This window comes from Cupressus sempervirens, unplaced genomic scaffold, assembly GCF_028749045.1.
Source record: "Cupressus sempervirens isolate cs-2001-9-10 unplaced genomic scaffold, ASM2874904v1 CseChr00s100001_01, whole genome shotgun sequence".
Classification (NCBI taxonomy): domain Eukaryota; kingdom Viridiplantae; phylum Streptophyta; class Pinopsida; order Cupressales; family Cupressaceae; genus Cupressus; species Cupressus sempervirens.
The window spans coordinates 827,154-847,056 of record NW_028322205.1 but is presented as its reverse complement, the minus strand read 5'-3'; positions in this window follow the sequence as shown (position 1 = coordinate 847,056).

Sequence of the window (19,903 nt, the reverse complement as noted above, 5' to 3'; positions counted from 1 at the left end):
TGACAGAATAGGCTGAGTTCTTCATTGATGATCAGAATTGGTTAGAGGACATTTTTAAAGGTCTGTTGCAATCTGAAAGTGAAGAAAATCAACTTGGGATTGTTTTCTTGTTTTCTCAAGACCATTTCAACTAATTTGTTACTTTTCCCCGAGTTCATTTTTACACCAAAATTAGTTACTTTTCTCATCATCAGATTTTGAGATATTTTAATGCCTTTGAGAGGTGGAATGAAAAGGATTTGATATGCAGTTATAAAGAGAAGTTAGAAAGAAGCTTTTGTTCTTCTAGGGAATGATTTCCAAAGTGACAAGTGTCAATTGCAAATTGAATCCACGAATTACCTTCTCCATATTTATTCTTTCTTCTCCTCTGAAAAAAGGTTGTTGGTGGGTTTTCTATTTCCAGTTCTTGGAGCTCTGCTCAGGCTATGAAAGCCACACACCCAACATTTCTCTCTTGTATTAAGAAACATCCATGTTTTATGCATATAGTTCTATTCTAGTTAGGTGATTTCATGATTCATTTCTATATATCTTTCATGTATTTGGTTTCAAGGAAAACAAATAAAAAGCAGCAAAAGTTTTAAGTTCAGTCTGAATCTTGTCTCCTGATTATGGATCTATTATTTCTTCTAATTTGTGATCAAATCGCATAGATTAGGTTGCATTTCATTTAGGAATGTATGTGATTAAAATATCTTTCTGGTGGAGCAAAGAACCATGTAATTTCTTGATGTTTGTCACAGGGTTTGCAGATTTCATGATAGGATGTTTTGAGTATGAGATTCATTCTGTAGCAGATGTTAGTTCACAAAGTGAAGGATAGATTAGGGATCTTGATGTAGAGATATGTCTGAGATTTCCAGGAGATGTATGGTTATAATTCATTTAATTTCCCAATGGATAAGGCACTGGTCATAGATAGGATCATTAAGTTATGTTGCTCATACTTGGGTCTTGCTGTTATCAACATATTAAATCAATTTTCCCTTTTATGTTGAAAGCTATTCAATGTTAACCCGCACTTAGCTTGCTAGTTTCATAAGTTATGTTCTTAGCTATTTCATGCTTTTGACTCTTGGTTAAGTATAGAATATTTAGGGGTTTTTATCTGCTTTACATTAGATTCAGTGTATGCTTTGACAACTGGTACCATATAAAGAATCTATAGGTATACCCACCTAGGTTTTGCAGAGCCTAAAGTGCAGAAGGAGTATAGCCTTATAGTTGGCCCAAGTTCTTGGAGATAGCTTCCCATAGATGCATTCTTGCCTTGCATACTTGGTTGTTCAAACACTATTAAATCAGGAGCCAACAGACTCAACACTCCCTATTTACTCAACATGCTTTAACTTATATGTCATGCTTAGCATATGTTACTTATTTAGCATGAACTAAGTAAATGACTTAAGTGTATAAACATTCACTTGTCAAAACCAACCTAAGATTAACAATCTCCCCCTTTGAAATGAGATTCAAAAACACTTGGTCATTAATTAATGATCTTATCCTTATGAGAAGAACATATATATCTATTTGGCTTTTATACAAAATTTCAAAATATCAAAATTTTGCAACACATGACTTATAAATCATACCTCAAAATCTCATAACTCCCCTGAGTTGATTGCTCAGTTTTATTCTGTACTTTCTATTAAAATATTTCTCCTACTGAGTAGATTTGCATAAACTAATACTCTGTCTCTATTTTTGTCTGAGCTGATATTTTTCATTTTGTTACTCTGTTTACTTATTCCTCCTTGGGTTTTTCTCCCTCTTTTCTTTGATTGCACTACTTGCTCCCCCATTACTCTTATTCTTCCTTTTTGACACTTATGTCAATGGGTTATACACTAATATTGTATTTTTCAAAAAAATCTTTATGGAGCTCAATTATAATCTTTAGATTTGCATCACAATTATCACAAGCCACCTCCAAAGACTTGATTTGGATGGCCAGCTCAGCAGCAAGGTGGACTAAGCCTTCTAGTGTAGAAAGATGATGATCTTTCTTCATAAGAGTTTTAACATAGCCTAGTTCCTTGTGCAATAGCTCCATGTGTGGAGTAAATATTGACTGGATGCTAATTCATTTAGCCCTAATGGTGGCTTCATATGCTTGTAATGATGCTAACTAACTCTAGGATTGCAAGAGCTACCTAAAGTGTTTCTCACTTTCAGCTGGAGACTTGGGAAAACTAGCACTAGATAACTACATATGGCTTTCTAAACTTAGGATGTGATTCCTTTGTTCTTGTGTGAAGAGAGTAGGATTACACACTTTGGTTTACAAAGAGAAATGTTCTCTAGTACCTTCTTCAAACTCTCTATCTTAGTTGCTAGCTCAACCTATGTTAGTGCAACAGCACTTGATATCTTCTCATTCACCTTATTTTGAAAATTTCTTTCAAACCATTCAAGTAGTTTTACATTTGTATCTAGGTCTATGTCAGTAACCCTTTCCACTACATTGGTTAATTGTTCAATATGGGCTTGTTTTCATCTAGAGTTGGTAGATTGAATGCATCTAGGAAAATCTCTTTGATGTTGATCAAAGCTTTATTCTACCTATGCTCCCTTCTAAGTAGCTCTTCTTTGCTAGGGCCTCTTGTAATACACCAATCTACTCAATTGTGATTGTTGCCAAATCAATTTTAGGAAATAAAATCTCTTCATCTAGGCTAATGACACCATATGTAGTTACCTCTTCTACCTTAGATGAGTTAAGATTCAGCCTTGGAAATTTCAATGGGGTAGCATATTTTCTTGGCCTCTAGAGATCTTGACTAGGAGGAGTAGCAAATTCTGGTAATGTTACGAGTGCTTGAATTGCTAGTTGCTCCTTTGGCTTGGATGTCAATATTAACTCTTTAGTCATGTCCTTTTCCTCTTCTATAGTTACAATTGCACCTTGATCTTGTACTAGAGGTGGAGGTATCTACCTGAATTTTTTGGCTTCAAGTACCTTCATTCTCTGGTGTCTCTACCTTGCTTTCTCCAACAATCTCATCCTTATCCTTTTCAGATTTTTGCACATTCATTGAGACTAGATTATCTTCTATAAGTGGACTAACAGTGAAACTTTTTGTCTCCTTCCTTTGATATACCACTATAGGTTGTGAAGGTTGTACACGTGTGACTTGAGGAGTCACTAAAGGTGTGTCTAATGTTAGCACTTCCTCCCCTACAGGTATTGTATCAATTTTTTAGAATTTTATCTACACTCACCAATACAAGGTTGTCACATAGTTTGGCCTGGAGAGTGGTTTTAGCAAGTATCCTTTTCAAATCATCCTTTGTGAGGGGATTGATGTTATGAGAAATAGTCTCAAATACATCCTTAACTTTGAAAATTTCAATATTTGCACTTATCTCCTATGGAAGGCTGACACTCAGCACTTGTGTATCTTGTACACTCTATTCTATTTGCTACTCTTCTTTAGCTTGCCTCTGGGTGTCAATGTTTATATCTATACCTCCCTCAATTATGCCTTGTTTAGTATCATCTTCTTCATCCTCACCTACCTCAATAGGTGTTTGTTCAACTTCCCTAGATGTTGATAGTCCATATGTTATTTTCCACATTTTCTTGGACTTGTATACACCATCTTCTATTTTTTTTTGTAGTATTTTGAATGCCCTATATTTTGGCACAAAACATACAAAATAATTCTTAATGGATTTAGACATGTTAGCCTTACTAATTTTTGGCATTACTCGAGTAAGAATTGTCTCCATAATTTTTTTTTTAGTGTGTAAACAATAGCGCCACTTTTGCTCAACTCTATCATACAAACTTTGGTGAATAGAGTTGGAAAGTTCTAGAGGAGTCTTTTTGAATATTTATATCATGGCATATACTACCACTTCAACTTGCATCTTTTCAATCTTCTCGATATTTTCAAACTCAATATGAGAGAATCATGATAAATCAACATTGTTCCTAATATTTTCATATAGATTTCTCTAAATCTAAAGAGGTAATATGACTTACCACTTGAAATTGGTTGTTGTCATCTGATTCAATCTTGTCTTCATTAGATTCAGCTTGAGCAACATACTTCCTCCTTGGTCTCTTCTGAGCTTCATCTTTCTTCTCCTTAGTCTTGGCTACTTCTTTAGCCTTTTGTGTAGTTACTCTAGTGCTAGTCCTTGTGGTAGGTGTTGTAGGCTTCAGCTGATTAGGTTTAGCAACCTTCTTTGATTTGTTCACTACTTGTGCCTTTTTTTTCTCTTTTTCTTAGTAGTTGTTGGTGCTTCATTGGCTTCTTATTCCTCAACATGTTCACCAAATCTTTCTTTCAATTTATTAACTAGTTTATTCTTCTTCCTGATCACTAAAGTAGTCTTCAATTACATTGTAATCTTTGATTTTGTCAAGTCATAATTTCTAAATTATGTGGCTTCTTTATCCACTTCATCTACAAGTAACATTTTGATTGTTGCAGAGGCCTCATCAACATTTATTTCACATCCTAATGGCCTTAGCCATCCCACTCTAGGAATTTCTACTTGAACAATTGTGAAATCGGTGTAAACTAGGAAGCAAAAATCATCAAAATGTTTCTCCACTAGTGAGACTGGTATCCTCTATCTTTTCTTCATTGATTGTTTGAAATCTTCAAAATAACTTGTCATGAAAAATTCAAATTTATCACCTAGTTGATTAATAAATTCACCTATTTGAGCTACAATAGGTCTATTAACTTTCAATGCAAATTTTACCAAATGTAGGAAATATATTCTATCATAAAATAAAATACATACAAGAATATATTTGAATTTGCATTGTGCACTTTTGGTTTTCCTTACAGCTCCCAAATTTTCAATCAATTGTTACAACTATAACTCGAAAAGATCATAAGTATGATCGTTCTTCACTATTTTGTAACCCATGTCAACTACAATGCAAGGTACACTATTTAATCTACTAGATTGATAGAACTTGTGTGTTGTAACGCTCACTGCAAAAGCTATTAGGGGATCTATGATTGTGTCAATTAGTATTCCTCTTTCATTCCACACAACCCCTATGTTTCTTTCAATTATTTCCTTATCTTCACTTCTCATTATCTTGGGCCAATCTAGGGTTGGATACCCTGTGACACTATGTACAATCTTTTTTGTAATTTTGACTAGTCCCTAGACATATAGAGTTATCATGAATTCTACTCAAAACATTTTTTATCCACTCTATCTTGAATATGTTGGGGAAATCTAGGGATAATCAAAACTTGTGGTCGTATAATGGATAATGCACCAGAGGGATCCTTTTTGTAAGCTATATCTAGGATGGTCCTAAAAGTAGGTTGTTTTATTTCATTACTTATCAATTGCACATTTAAAACCTCTTTTCCCTCTACAACCTTGGTTTCTAAAGAACTAGATGCCATTACATGAAACTAGGGTTTGAAAAATTTAAAATTGCATAGCTTGATAGACAATAAATACCTTGCAAATCCTACTGGAATGGTGTAAACAACCTTTTAAATCTCTTGCAAATGCTTAGATCAATTTCTCCATATTGCCTTTAGTTCTTCATGCTCTATTTCAAATTTGAATGATGTCAAGTGAATATAAATTGATCAAATAACCCTTATAACATTATATTTAATGCTAAATTCTTACACAACTATAAGCTTAGCTTCAATTGAATTTACTGGCTCACTTGGCATCCACTAACATTTCACTTGGAAACCATATGAAACTTCTCATGCTTGGTACTAACATGAAAACTGAAAAGACTTAAAGATTTATTCTTGATTCCTAAATAATACTTAACATCTTTATTCATGCATATGTAATCTCTTCAAAATCTAAACCCTTGGAACTGATGTATAGTTTATTCCCTTAAGTATCAGTCCTACATACCTCTTGATTTCTTAATTTGAGGAGGTGTAATCACTTGACCTATTGGGTGAAGTTATATCATCTGCACTTGATGCGCTACAATCTTCCTTTCTCGTCCATGTTTTGTTCATCTCATCTTTGACATTCTCAATATCTAACTTTCCTTTACCTTCCTTGAACTCAAAATTTGGTGTCTTTGACCTTGTTGGACAATTTCTACTTATGTGACCACTCTTCAAACAAATAAAAGATGTGGTTTGACTCAACCACCTTTTCTAATCACTTTTGAAATTTGTTCTAATACAATTCTCAAGAATATTTCCATACTATTGAGATTAGTGACAATTGTATCTTGTATTATAATCCCAATTATAAGAGTTGCCATTATTCTTCACCTTTTGTTTCCTTGTTTGATGACCACTTGGGTTTGGATCTGCATTCAAAAGCTCTTTGTCTATACTTTTAATAGTTATATCAATATCCTTTAAATCTTTGAGGTTTCATGGTTTTGGTTTTGCATTCATGTTCTTGATGACCTTGTTTATTACACTTGTAACACTTACCCATGTTCTTATGCTTAACATTTAGATTTATAGTCTCACTCCTATAGACATTATTAGTATGACCTATCTTACCACAATTATGACAAGTAGGTTTGGAGTTCTTACCTTTGTTACTTCTCTCTTCAATTCTTCTTCTTCACTACTAGTGTATCCCAATCCAAAAGCATCATTTTTAGATCTAAGGGATCTAATCAAGTGTCCAAAGTACTTGATGGCTTCACAAGGTTTATTGAAACTTTCAGCAAACTCCTTTTCCATTTTTAGATCATTGCTCAACTATTCATTTTGCAACTTTAGTGTTGTGATCTCAATGTCTTTACTATTAATTTCATGATTAGCAATCATGACTTGATTCATTATTTTCAATTGCAAGTGAGTGATCATATTTATCTTTAATGATTTCTCTTCTATTCTGCTAGTCAAAACTCTTTTGTCATCTTCAATCATGACATTATCTTCCATATCTTTGTTTTTCTATTTGATCACCTCACATAGAAATATGGCTTGTGATTCTTGCTCTATCTTTAGTTTTCTGATCTTTTTAGCTAGGGTTCTATTGTTTTCCATTAGATCTACAACTGCTACATCAAATTCATTAGAGTTTTCATTTGCAAATAGTTCAGTAGTGTCCATCTCTTGGTATTGTGTGTCATTCTCCTCAATAACAATATCCTTCCTTATTCTCAATGATTTATTTAGATCATCTCTTGCTTCCTTTAGCTGATGTAGAATGAGTTGTATTTCAATCTCTTGGTTCTAAATAATCTTTCCCTGCTTTAAGACTTCCATTTCTAAGATCTTTCCTCAAAGCTACAAAGATTTACTTTTAGAGAATTATCTTTGATACCAAATTTTTGAATTATAATAGGAAAGTTAAACTCTGAGAGGGAGAGGGGGTGAATTAGTGCTTCAAACTTTTACCCATAAAAAAATTCATTATACATCCATCTCATAATTCAACAAGTAAACTGAAATACCATATAAAGCATATACATCTAAAGTAAGTTTAAAAAGTAAGCATTCACAAATGTATGACACAAGATATGATTACCTAGAATCCCTCCAATGAGTAGGTAAAATAGAGGTGGGGATGACACCCACAAATCTTCACTAGTGTAGTAATAAAGTGTATCCAATAAAGGTCACAATGTTCAATCATGAAACATGATCTACCCTATGAAAGGTTTTCCCTATTAAAAGCTTACAAAGAATGTTAGGTCTTACCTTGTTAAAGGATTTCAACACTTTTTTAGAAGTGTGTCTAATTAAAGGACTTTAACTCACAATTAAGTAAGCACCTTATTAGAGGATTTCAATACAGCTTGTTAGGACTACTCTATTAAGAGATTTAATTGATTCACCTATTAGAATGTCATAGCAATGATCCTGTGATTAGAACTCTATTGCTTGATGTTAGATCACCTCTACACCAATGTATACTTTATCATTTTTGATTAGAGATCTCTCTGCTATCCACTATTTCCTTTACTTTTTTCTCCTTTAATAGGTTTTGCAATGAAACTCAAATCACAATGCCTAGGTCACCATGAATGTCCTATTTGTACATAAAAATTCCCCTTCTCTACTATTCTCTCTTCAAGAGCATTCAGTGTTTTTTCTCCTTAAGAAGACCTAGGTGACATAGGATTAAGTATGAATCAATGGTTGTGATTTAGACATATTGTTGTTTAAACATTCTCTTTTTCTAATTGGATGCATGTAATACATAGGGATTCACATTTAAGATTCATCCTTATCAACAAAAGATCAAAAATCAATCCTTAAGTCAGCTTTAAAATGATTTACATAGTAGTTTGTGCCCATACAAACAACTATGTTTCTTAGTATCTGAAGTCCTTAGTGCTTGGCACTAACTGTGACTTTAATGTTGTCTCTTGGTATGTGAATGACTTGGCATGCACTACTTGCTTGATACCTAAATCACTTGGCACATACTATCTGCTTGGCACTTGAATGACTTGGCACATGAATGACTTGGAACTCACTATTTACTTGGCATGCTCTAACTTATATGTTATGCTCGACATATGTTACTTTTTTGACATGAACTAAGTAAATGACTTAAGTGTATAGACACTCACTTGTCAAAACCAATCTAAGATTAACATCTCTCCCTTTATTTATCCTACCTCTTTTGAAACTTACTCCATGGGTTGTACACTTATAGTGTGTTTTTCCAAGAAAGTTTTATGGACCTCAAGTATTATCTTCAAAGTTGCATCCTAGTTGTCACAAGCTACCTCCAATGATTTGATTTGGATGGCTAACTCAGAAGAAAGATGAACTAAGCCTTCAAGTGTAGAAATAGGAGGATGTTTTTGCATTAATGTCTCTACAAAGGCTTGCTCCTTATGAAGTATTTCCATGTGTGGAGTCAACATGGACTGGATGTTGATTAGTGTAGCTCAAGTATTTTCTTCTTTAGCATGTAGAGCTACCAACTAACCTTGGGAATTCATGAAATTCCTAAAGTGCTTCTGACTCTAAGCTAGAGAATTAGGTAGATTTGTACCTATTTTCTTTATATCTCCCTTGAAATTGTCAATATGATGTTGCAGTTCTTGTATGAATAGAGTTGTATCACACAACTTGGTGTAAAGTGATAAAATATTCTCTAATATTTTCTTTACACCTTAAATCCTAGTTGCTAACTCAACCTGACTAAGTGCAATAGCACTTGATATCTTCTCATTAACTTTTCCTTGAAATTTTCTTTAAGAAAAAACACTACCACCCAACCTCATAGAACCTAAATGGCCCACTCCCATCGTGCTGAGGAGATAGTCTTAAGTCCCAAATGTATATCAATTCACAAGTCATAACAAACATCTAGGTCAAGGTAATAGAAATGGGAGTGCGTGTTCAAAATTCAAATCTAGAGATGGGCAAGAAGTCATAGAGAAGTGGATCTCAGACACCAGGCACGCAAGAGGGTATCCAGGCAGGCAGTGGAGAGGAGTTAGGGGATGGGGACCCACATGAGGACATACCAAGGAATCTTCTAACAAAATGGGCCTCACTCTTTGGTGTCAAGCCATCTGGTAAGTCCTCTTTCCCTCCGGTTAAGGTTGTGTCAGGTCTAGAAAAGGGTTCTTACATGATTGCTATTCCAGATGAGATTGTTGACCATAATATTGCCTCTATGGCCTCAACACTTGTCAAGAAGTTTATTGGCTTGAGACCAAATATTGATGTGGTTCGGGCCTACACTTTGAAAAAAAGGAGCTTGAAAGCTCAGGTTAGTGTCACTGCAATGGCTAAGGGTTTTCTCTCTTTTGAGTTCACCTATCAAGAGGACATGGATGACATTCTATGTGAATGCCCCTGGAGCTTTGGGAGGGCCACCCTAGTGCTTCAAAAATGGTCTTCTAAATTGGACTTAAACAAATCCTTCTTTCAGCAAGATCCAATATGGGTTAGACTCCTTGAGCTGCCATTGGAGTTCTAGAATGAGGATGTATTTAAGGGAGTGGCCAGCTCTTTTGAAGAGCTTCTCTCCATCAACCCTATTACAGCTTCTAAGAGTAGGCTAACCTATGTGAGGATCTGAGTAGGTGTAAGGGAAGGGGATGATATTCTTGAAGTGGTATGTTTTCAATCCAAACTTGGCACTCATATCTAGTAGATGGACTATGAGAGTGTCCCTTTTGGGTGTTTTCATTGTCTTAAAATAGGTCATAAGGCTTTTTAGTACCCAAAAGCTATGACTGCTAAGAAGAAGAATCCTCCTTCTTCTCAAATGAGGGTGAAGAAAGTTTGGAAAAAGAAGCCCTCTAAATAGGGCCATAAGGGCCTTTCTCTAGCGACCCAAAAAGTAGCAGATGCTCCAAAGATGACTAACCAAGAGCCTTAGGGCATGGCAAGAAAAGAAGGGGAGTTAGTCAAGTCAGGACCAAGTTCCTCTTTACCTTTAGATGCCTTTCAATTTATTGAGGATGACTAGGTTGAGGAAAGGATCCTCATGCCTGGAGAAGCAGAGGGTAAGGCTACCTCGCAAAAAGGTTTTTAGGAGTCTGGGATGTACAATTTCCCTAGCGAGGAAGAGCCTGAACTGGGTTTCATAGAGGAGGAAAAGGAAAGAGAAAATAAGGAAATTATCATCTTTCAGGACCCAAAGGAAAACTTGGTTTCTGCTAGAGAAGGAGCGACTAGAATAGTAAAAAAGGAGGACTTGGTGAAAGATCTAGACGAAAGGGTAGATCTTCTTAGCACCCCAAATAATGGTCACAAGGCTTCTAGATCCTTGAAGTTTGAAAAGAAGGGAGAGACACCCAGGAAGAAATAAATTAGAGATCCATCTACGGCTTCTCCTATGGAAACTAGGAGTAGTTGCAAAGCAGATGTGGGCTCTACTACCAAAGTAGGTAGAAAATTAGAGAGGGAGTCTAGAGAGGAGGAGACTAGAAGATGCTTGGAAAATGGGTGCCAAAGCACTCTAAAGGATTTTCCTAAGAATAAAAAATGAAGATCATCTCATGGAACATTAGGGGCCTAAATGGTGCCCATAAATAGGAAATAATTAGGAATCTAATTAGAGACCAAAGACCTAACATTTTGACCAAAGACCTAACATTTTGATGATCCAAGAAAAAAAAATGAAAAAGGATTCATTGAGAAATATTAAGTTCTATTAGAAAGGTTAATCTTTCCTTGGATATATTTTAATTGGGATATTCCAAGGGTCCCTACATGTAGTTTGTCCACTTGTACACATGTGGAGGACATGTCATTGTTTGTCCTTTATTCCACATGTAAGGACAACTCTTGTTTATTTCTTTATTTAGTTTATCCTCCTTAAGAGGATTGTGACACTTTGCACACACCTATTATGAATGTGGCATTCATAGAAATGGGAGTTACAAATGCAACTCCTCTCTCATCTCTATATAAGAGATGCTCCTCCTTCTTTCTTCACAACTACAACACCACTCTAAGCACTTGATGTTATTGTATTGAGCTACTTTTGCTCCAACACACTCTCTCTCTCTTCTCTAGGCATTTGCCTTCATTCATAATACTCACAAGGGGTTTTCTTTTCTTTCCCCTTATAAATCCGTGTCTCCATTGTTGAACCATCTTGGTGTATGCTCTTGGAGTTGCTTATCTTATGGTAACATTGTTTCACACTTAACTTACTTGGATTGTTTCTCATTCCTTGCTCAACATTATCATTTCTTACAAGTTCAGTAACCTAATGAGTAGGGAGGCATCAGACTCTAATGAAGCCTCTAGGGGTCTGCTAACATTATTCAAGACCAAACTTTTTAGGGTGGAATCAGTCTTTAATGTAGGTAAGATTCTTTTTTGTAAAGTGTTCCATATCCATTCCAATGAATTTTTGTTTTTGCTCAATATATATGCTTCCAATAATAAGAGAGATAGAAAGTCCTACTGGTCTAGAGCAGAAGGGCTAGTATAGAATAGCAACATGAAGAAAGGAATCATTATGGTAGACTTCAATACCCCTCTTCTAGACAAGGAGAAGAAGGGTGGTCTACCTCAGGACTGGGATAGCAAGCATGACCTTTCTAACTTCATCAATGGGTTGGTTTTTCTGAATCTGGACCTAATGGGAGGTGACTTCACTTGGTCCAATAAATGCATAGGCAAGGATTCTATTTAGGTTATATTGGATAGAGCTCTCATTTCTCTTGATTAGGTGTAGTCTTCCTCTTGCAAGTTAACTCTTTTTCCTAGAGTTGGGTCTGACCACTCCCCTATCTCCCTCTAAATTGTTCCTTCTAATCCCTTTAGACCTCCTTCCTTGCATTTTGAGAAAATGTGGACTTCCCACCCTCAACTTTTAGAAAGAATTAAGGTCTGGTGGAGTATAGAAGTGGAAGGAACTACAATGTTCAAGGTTGCTAGAAAACTCAACAATGTTAAAAGGATGGTAAAAGCTTGGAATAAGTCAAATTTCAGTCACATATTCTCTCTTAAAGAGGATCTCTTTGAAAATCTCTCTTCTATCTAAGCCTCCATTCAGGAAAATGGGTATGATGCCTTGAATAGGGAAGAAGAGTTGTCCATCCTGTTTGATTTACATGACATCATTAGCAAAGAGGAAAAGTTTTGGAGGCAAAGATCTAGAATCAATTGGCTCAAGGAAGGAGACCAAAACACAAAGTTTTTAGATTTAACTACTCTTAAACATAGAGCAAACAACAAGATTTTTGGCTTGAAGAAAGACCAACATGTGCTGACAAAGGAAGTAGATATATCAAATGAAGTTGTTTCTTTTTTCTCCTCCCTGCTGTCTTGGGATCCTTTGCTCTCTAAAGTGGACCAGGATGATATTGTTTCTTGTATTCCTCAAATTGTCTAATTGCACCATAATAATTTGCTCTGGGCTATTCCTTATGATTTCTAAGTAAGAGAAGCTCTTTTTTCTCTTCTGGTGGATAAATTGCATGACCCTGATGGTTCTCCCACCTTCTTTTTCCAAATGTATTGGCCTGTCATTACGAAGGATGTTGTGAAGGTGGTTCAAAAATTCTTTGGAGCCAAAAGTATTCTGAAGGAAATAAACTCTACATTCTTAGTTATTATTCCTAAAGTGCCAGGAGCAGACACTTTGGATAAGTTCAGACCCATCAATTTATGCAACTCCTTTTATAAAATCATCTCAAAGGTGCTCACTTCGAGGTTGCTTAAGCTTCTCCCCATGATTATTTCTCAGCAACAATTAGGTTTTGTTCTGGACAGACAGATTTTAGATTTGATTATTATGGTGCATGAAGTGATTCACTCTATGGAAGCTAGAAAGAGAGAAGGGATGTTACTCAAACTAGACATGTCCAAAGCTTATGATTGGGTTGATTGGTCTTTTTTAGATTTGGTGTTGAAGGCTTTTGGATTTGATGTCAAATCGTGTAAGCTAATCTCTTAGTTGGTCACCACTCCCTCTCTAGCTATTTTAGTTAATGGATCCCCCTCTAATTTCTTCAAACCTACCAGAGGCCTACATTAGGGGGATCCTCTATTGCTTGTTCTCTTTATTATCCTAGCAGAATGCATTGGCAAACTCATGGAGAAGAAAAAGAAAGAAGGGAGGATCAAAGCTTTTAAACCTTCTTCCAAATGTACCCCCTTTATGCATCAATAATTTTTTGCTGACACTATTATGGGTGGAGAGGCCTCGGTCAAGGAGGCAAAGGCTATGAAAGACACTTTGGACACCTATTATAGAGGGTTGAGGCAGCTCATTAATTGGGGCAAAAGTTTTGTTCTCTTTATCAATACTCGAAAGGAAAGACAGAAGAGAATCTCCAAAATCCTGGGATGTCAAGTTGGGAAGCTTCCTTCTACCTACCTTGGTCTCCCTTTGGGAATGACCCCTTCAGATTCCTTTTGGAATGGCATCATGGAAAGGTTCAGTAAGAAACTAGCAGGCTGGAAAGGAACCATTCTTAGCCAAGCTGGAAAATGTCAACTAGTTAAATCCATCCTTCAAAACTTGCCGATATATGCTCTTAGTCTTTTTACCATACTAGAAAAATACGTTGAGAAGATGGAGAAAATCTAGAGGCATTTTTGTGGATGGGAGCTGAAAGGAATAAAAGGTACCCCCTTGTTGCATGGTACAAATTTTGCCTCCCCAAGAAGAATGGAGGTCTAGGAATTAGGAAGCTCATTCACCTCAATAAGGCCCTCTTGGCAAAGAAAATCTGGCACATCTTTAGTAGCATAGGGGAATGGAGAGACACTGTAGTAAATAAGTATATAAAGAGGCCCTATATTCAGTTCACCCTCTTCAGTGAGGATATCCCAAGAGGTTGTTTTGTTTGGAATGGTTTCTTAAAAGCCAAGAACTTGACTAACTCAAAAGTCTCCTAGAAGCTGGGTAATGGGGAGGACATTCTATTCTAGTCTGGTAGTTGGCTTTCTCAGGGCCCCCTTATGAACAACCCTAGCTAAGGGTTTTGGGCTAGTGATTGCATTAAATGTTATGGGCACAAAGTCAGCAATTACAGGACCGAACAGGGTTGGAGGGACCTTTCCATTATCTTAGATGACCTCAAACCAATCATGATCATGCTTAATTCCTTGTCCCTTAGCAATAATAAGGATGTACTAGTTTGGAGGGATAATGCCAGTGGGCTCTATTCGGTTGCCTCTGGGTACTCTACTTTATGGAGGTTAAAAGAGTCTCCCCCTTGGTTGAGGGATTCTATCCCTAGCCTCACACCAAAAGTCAACATGTTTTTTTGGTTGACTCTTTAGGACAAAAATCTAACCCAGGAAAATCTCATCAAAAGAGGTCACATCATGCCCAGCAGATGTGTTTTGTGTAAAGAAGAGTCAGAGATAGGCAACCATATGTTCATTCACTATTCTTTCTCCAGACTATTTAGGACATCCTCACCCAAGACTTAGGCCACAACTGGTGCTTTCCTTCTAAACTTCTAGACTTTTTCTGTCAATGGCATGGCTTGTTCAATGGGTCTATCTTGTAGGAAATTAGCTCCTAGATCCTGCCCCATTTTTGTTGGAGCATATGGAAGAAGAGAAACAATTAGATTTTTAGAGATAGGGAGGAGCCTACTTTAGTTTTTGGGAGAAAGATTTTCAATAACATAAAGGAAAACTTTTTTGTAAGGAAGGGGGGAGAATTTGAGATAGGAGGTAGGAAAAAGGAGAAGGTAAAAGATAGATTAAGGAAAAGATAGGAAGCCAAGTGGCTCCTCCCCCCTAAAGGCTGGCATAAAGAAAACTTTGATGGAGCCTCCAAGGGCAACCCTGGCTCCTTGAGTAGTGGAGGTGTGATAAGGAATGAAAATGGAGATAGTATTGTAGCTTTTTCTCTCCTACTGGGATTCCAAACCAATCATTTTGTGGAAGCGAATGTCACATCCAATGTTGTAAAACTGGCTTTTGAAATTGGTGTTACCAATTTATGGCTTGAAGGGATTCAAATAACATTATAAAGTGCATCATTGGTATCTCACAACCATCATGAATGATTGTAAATATAATTGATGATACACGTGAGACCCTCGCCAAATTTAATAGAATCCATGTCACTCATATTTTTCGAGAAGTAAATCTGATTGCCAATAGGTTTGCGAACATTGGGGTCGATGCAAACCAAAAAATGACTTGGCATCTTGAAATTTGTTTGTCGATAGATGTTAAAAGTTTGATCGACTTGGACAAGATCCAAGGAAGTACAGAGAAAATCAAGCTGTAATTATGATTATGAAGGTTTTAAGAAATAAGGGTACTTTTCAAAATGGAAGCATGGGAAATTGTAATTGGAATGATACATTATTGATTAATCTACATGCTTTGTGGGTTATTTTTTGCACTCACTTCTGGAGCAATAGCAGGGTTATTTTTCTCTATTTATTGCTTACTCTTAGAGGTCCCTGTCAACCACAGAGTGAGGAGCACATGAGTAAAGAGGGTGTGCAGTGTGCAAAAATGGTAGGAAAAAGGTGCAAAAAGGATCCAGTGGGAGATTTTGAGAAATGGAGTAGGGAGAAAGTGTGGGAAAAGCTAGAAGAGGGTGGGGTTACCAATTATATCATAAGCTACATGGATTCAATCAGGAGGTGACCAAATGTATGGTGGGGTCTTGGAAAGATGGCAGGGTGAAGGTGAATGGGGTCTACTTTTGGATAAAAGAGGAGGTGATTGTGACTAGCATCAAAATCCCTATCGAGGTTTTTTAATTCTTCAGGGATAAGAAGCTCTTGGCCAATGCGGTTAGGGACTTTGTGGAGAGTGAGAAGGAACTGAAGGCACTGAGAAAGATTAACACCTACTATGTCCTCGACTCCATGAAGAAGTGGTGGAGGAATTTTCTAAGAGCTGTTATCGAGTACATCATGTTGGACCCTAGGTTTGATAGAGCTCATACCCACCACTTTGTTATATTGAATCATTTTTGGAATAATGCTAATATTTCCTTTCCATATTATCTATTAACCTCTATGAGCAAGGTGGTGGATAGCTTCAAAAAGAAGCCCATCGCAAACCCGACTCTGCACGAGGGGCTACTACTACTTATCCATGAGAACTTCAAGGCTCAGACTATAAGCATCACTCCACCTCAGGTAGAGAATACGGATTCTGGTAGTTCTAGTTACTCCTTTGACTCGGATGAAATTCAAAGCCTTAGCTCCAAGGAAGGAGGGATCTCTTCTTCAAGGAAATTAGCAACTCACCAAGCTAAAAAAATGCCCTCCACCATAACCCCTAATAGAAAAAGCCCTAGGGATCTTGGGCAGAAGCCTCCTGAGAAGGATGAGGAGGGAGATGATGATGATGAGGAGGAACTAGAGTCTGAGGAGGTGGTTAAGGAGACATAGGAGGAAATTAAGGATGAAAGTGAAAGGAAGAAATGGAAGAAGGAGAGTTTGGAGGAAGTGCACTCTAAATTTGAGGAGGCATCTATGCTGCCCCTATCTCCTATTCGCCTCCAAGCCCAACCTGAGGATTAAAAAGAGGAGAATGTAGGGTATGCAGAAGGGGAAGTGCAGATCAATGATAGGAGGAAATCTTCGATAAATTTTAATGTCAAGACTTCGAAGATGGGTATCTTCAGGGAGGCCATGAATCCCCAAATCCTCATGGAAAATCAAGAGGAATAGAAGCTGGAAGAACTCATTGACTCGGTGATAGTGGCCATTTTGGATAGAGCTAGGGTGATAGGGATGAATCTTTTGAATAATACTTGTAATAGTATGATTGACAATTTTAGATCAATCAAATGGATTTTCCAAAAGATGGAGGAGGTCAAAGAATAGGTGAGACATATTGAGACAACAAGGAATCAGATGGATGCTAAGAGGATGGATTCAGCTGACAGGCTCAGTCTGGCAGAAAGAATGATACACAACCTGGAGAACTACAATCACAACCTTTCAAATCAGATTTTCTCTTTGTTAAGCTCTATTAACAACAACATCATCTCTCTTATGGGCTAGATCAAAGATAGAGAAATGTAGAATGATGAGGAAGGAAAAGACAAGGATGAAGCCAAAATGGAGGATGACTCTGCAAAGGACAACACCATTCTTGATCAGGACCAGGGGGACTAAAGGGCACAATAACTGGAAGTGAAGGAGAATCAACTGGCCTTTGAGGTTGCTCAAGTTATGCAAGAGCTAGAGTGAAAGATCGAGGAATAACTCTCGTCTGTTCTTTTGTTTTTCTTTATCTTTTAGCTTTTTATTTGGCTTTAGGCCATGGTATTACTTGTCTTTTTTCCTGGTCTTTTCTTAGAACTCTACTTTTTAGCTGGGTTTTATGCTTATTATTAGCCTCTAAACTTATACTTTTTTGGTTGGGCTTTCACACTTATTATCAGCCTTATATGTTTTAACTATTGGGTTTCAATATCCCTATACAACCTGTTTATCTAATCAAAAACATCTAGGTCAAGGAAATCCTGATAACAATCTATCTCAAAGGTACCAAGACACAAGTATCATCTAATCCCAGAGGCAACAAAGACATGTAGGAAATCTACTATGCAAGTGGGCAAGTGTCATCACATGAGCCAACTATAAGGTTACCTTGGCAGACTCTCTAGACTCTGGCCCCCTAGTGTCTATATACAACATCAGTATCCTTTTGTACAAATAAGGCATGTTAACAAAGCAAGGTCACAACCAAGCATCATCTCTACTCCCATCCTAGCATGTACTAGCACTCAAGGCATGGGTGAGGAAAATAACTGACTCTTATTAATTTATTTTACTCTCATTTAATGAAATGTTATTACTTATTAAAAAAACATACAATGGGTTACCTAGGTATCCTCTTTAGGGCTCTGGCCTCCATTGCAAGCCACTGCAATTTTTACCAACTACTCCATGATAGGATTATCTTCTTCAGGTATTGGTAGGTTGAATAAAATAAGAAAGATATCCTTGATGTCTTTCAATTCTTGCTTCTGCCTAAGCTCCCTTCTAAGCAATTGTTGTTTCTTTTTCCTTGTAAGTGCATCCTATAGTATGCCCATTTGTTCAATAGTAATTTTTGCAAGATCAAACTTTGGTAAAACAATCACTTCATCTAAGTTTACATCACCAAATGATGTAGCCTCATCTACTTTGGATCTAGTAGGACTAGGCCATGATGACTATAGTGGTGTAGCTTCTACACTTGTCATGTGAAGTTCTTGACTTGGAGGAGTAGCATTTGTTGGCAAAGAAACTAGTGTTTGTATTACTAGTTGCTCCTTAGGCTTTGTAGTCAAGTCTGACTCTTCAATCTTCTTCTCTTCTTGTCTTTTAATTTCAATTGCACCTTGAACTTAAGATATAGGTACAAGAGTATCTACCTAACCTATTTTAGCTTTTGTTCCATCATGTGCTTCTTTAGCAACTTTAGGTACAAATACATTGTGCACTAGTTTGTTGATGTTTGTCATGGATGTCTCTTTTCTTTGATACACTAAAATGGGTAATGTAGGTTGTATCATAGTGAATTGAGGGTTTTTTGATGTGTTTGGTGTTTCCACCTCTGTACATGTCTTCTCTACCTTATTAAGTTCATCTACACTCACCAATATAGGATGACTACATAGTTGTGCCTTGGTGGTGGTGTCTAGCAATATTTTCAGCATGTCCTTCTCTGTGAGGGGATTGATGTTTTGAGTCATATTGTTATAAAAATTCTTGATCTTTATAATTTTAGAGTCTTCTTTTGTCACATGTTGTGGATTGGCACTCAACATTTTTATATCTTGTGATATTGCTATCAAGATTTAACTGTGTGAATTAAATCCTGATAGCAATATCACAATTTGACTTGCTATGGAAATTATCTCCTACTTATCATTTGTATATCTAGTATACTATTTTTTTTTGCCACTCATCTTCAACTATTACCTATGTATCTACATTTTTCTTAGTACCTTCCACATGTGCATCTTTCCCAGTATTAACTATAGTAACCTTAGTTACTTCATGTTCATATTTTTCATCACCTACCTCAATAGGTTTCTACTCGATTTCCGTAGTTGTTATCATCCCATAAATTTCTTTCCAAATTTGGGTACTTTGCTAAACAACATTTTCAATTTTATTCTACAAAATATAGAATTCTCAGCACTTTGGAGCAAATTTTAGTACATACTTCTTAATGGCCTTCGTCATCTTAGATTTATCTAAATCTGGCATCACTCTTGCAAGTGTAGTTTCTTTTATATTTCTCTCTAGTGTGATACTATATTTTCATCATTGCTCAACTCTATCATGAAAAATCTTTGGTAGAAAATTGAAAACCTCAATTGGAGTCATCTTAAATGTTTCCATCATGGCATATATTGACTCTTCTACCTTATCCATATCTAACTTTCCAAGCTTATCAATTTCAACATGTGAAAATCCACTCAGATTTACATTAATTTTTTTATTTTCACATACATTATCCAAATTAGAAGGACAATGACTTACCACTTGGAATTGGCTATAATCATTAGATTTTGTCCTCTCCTCATTTGATTCAGTTGGAGA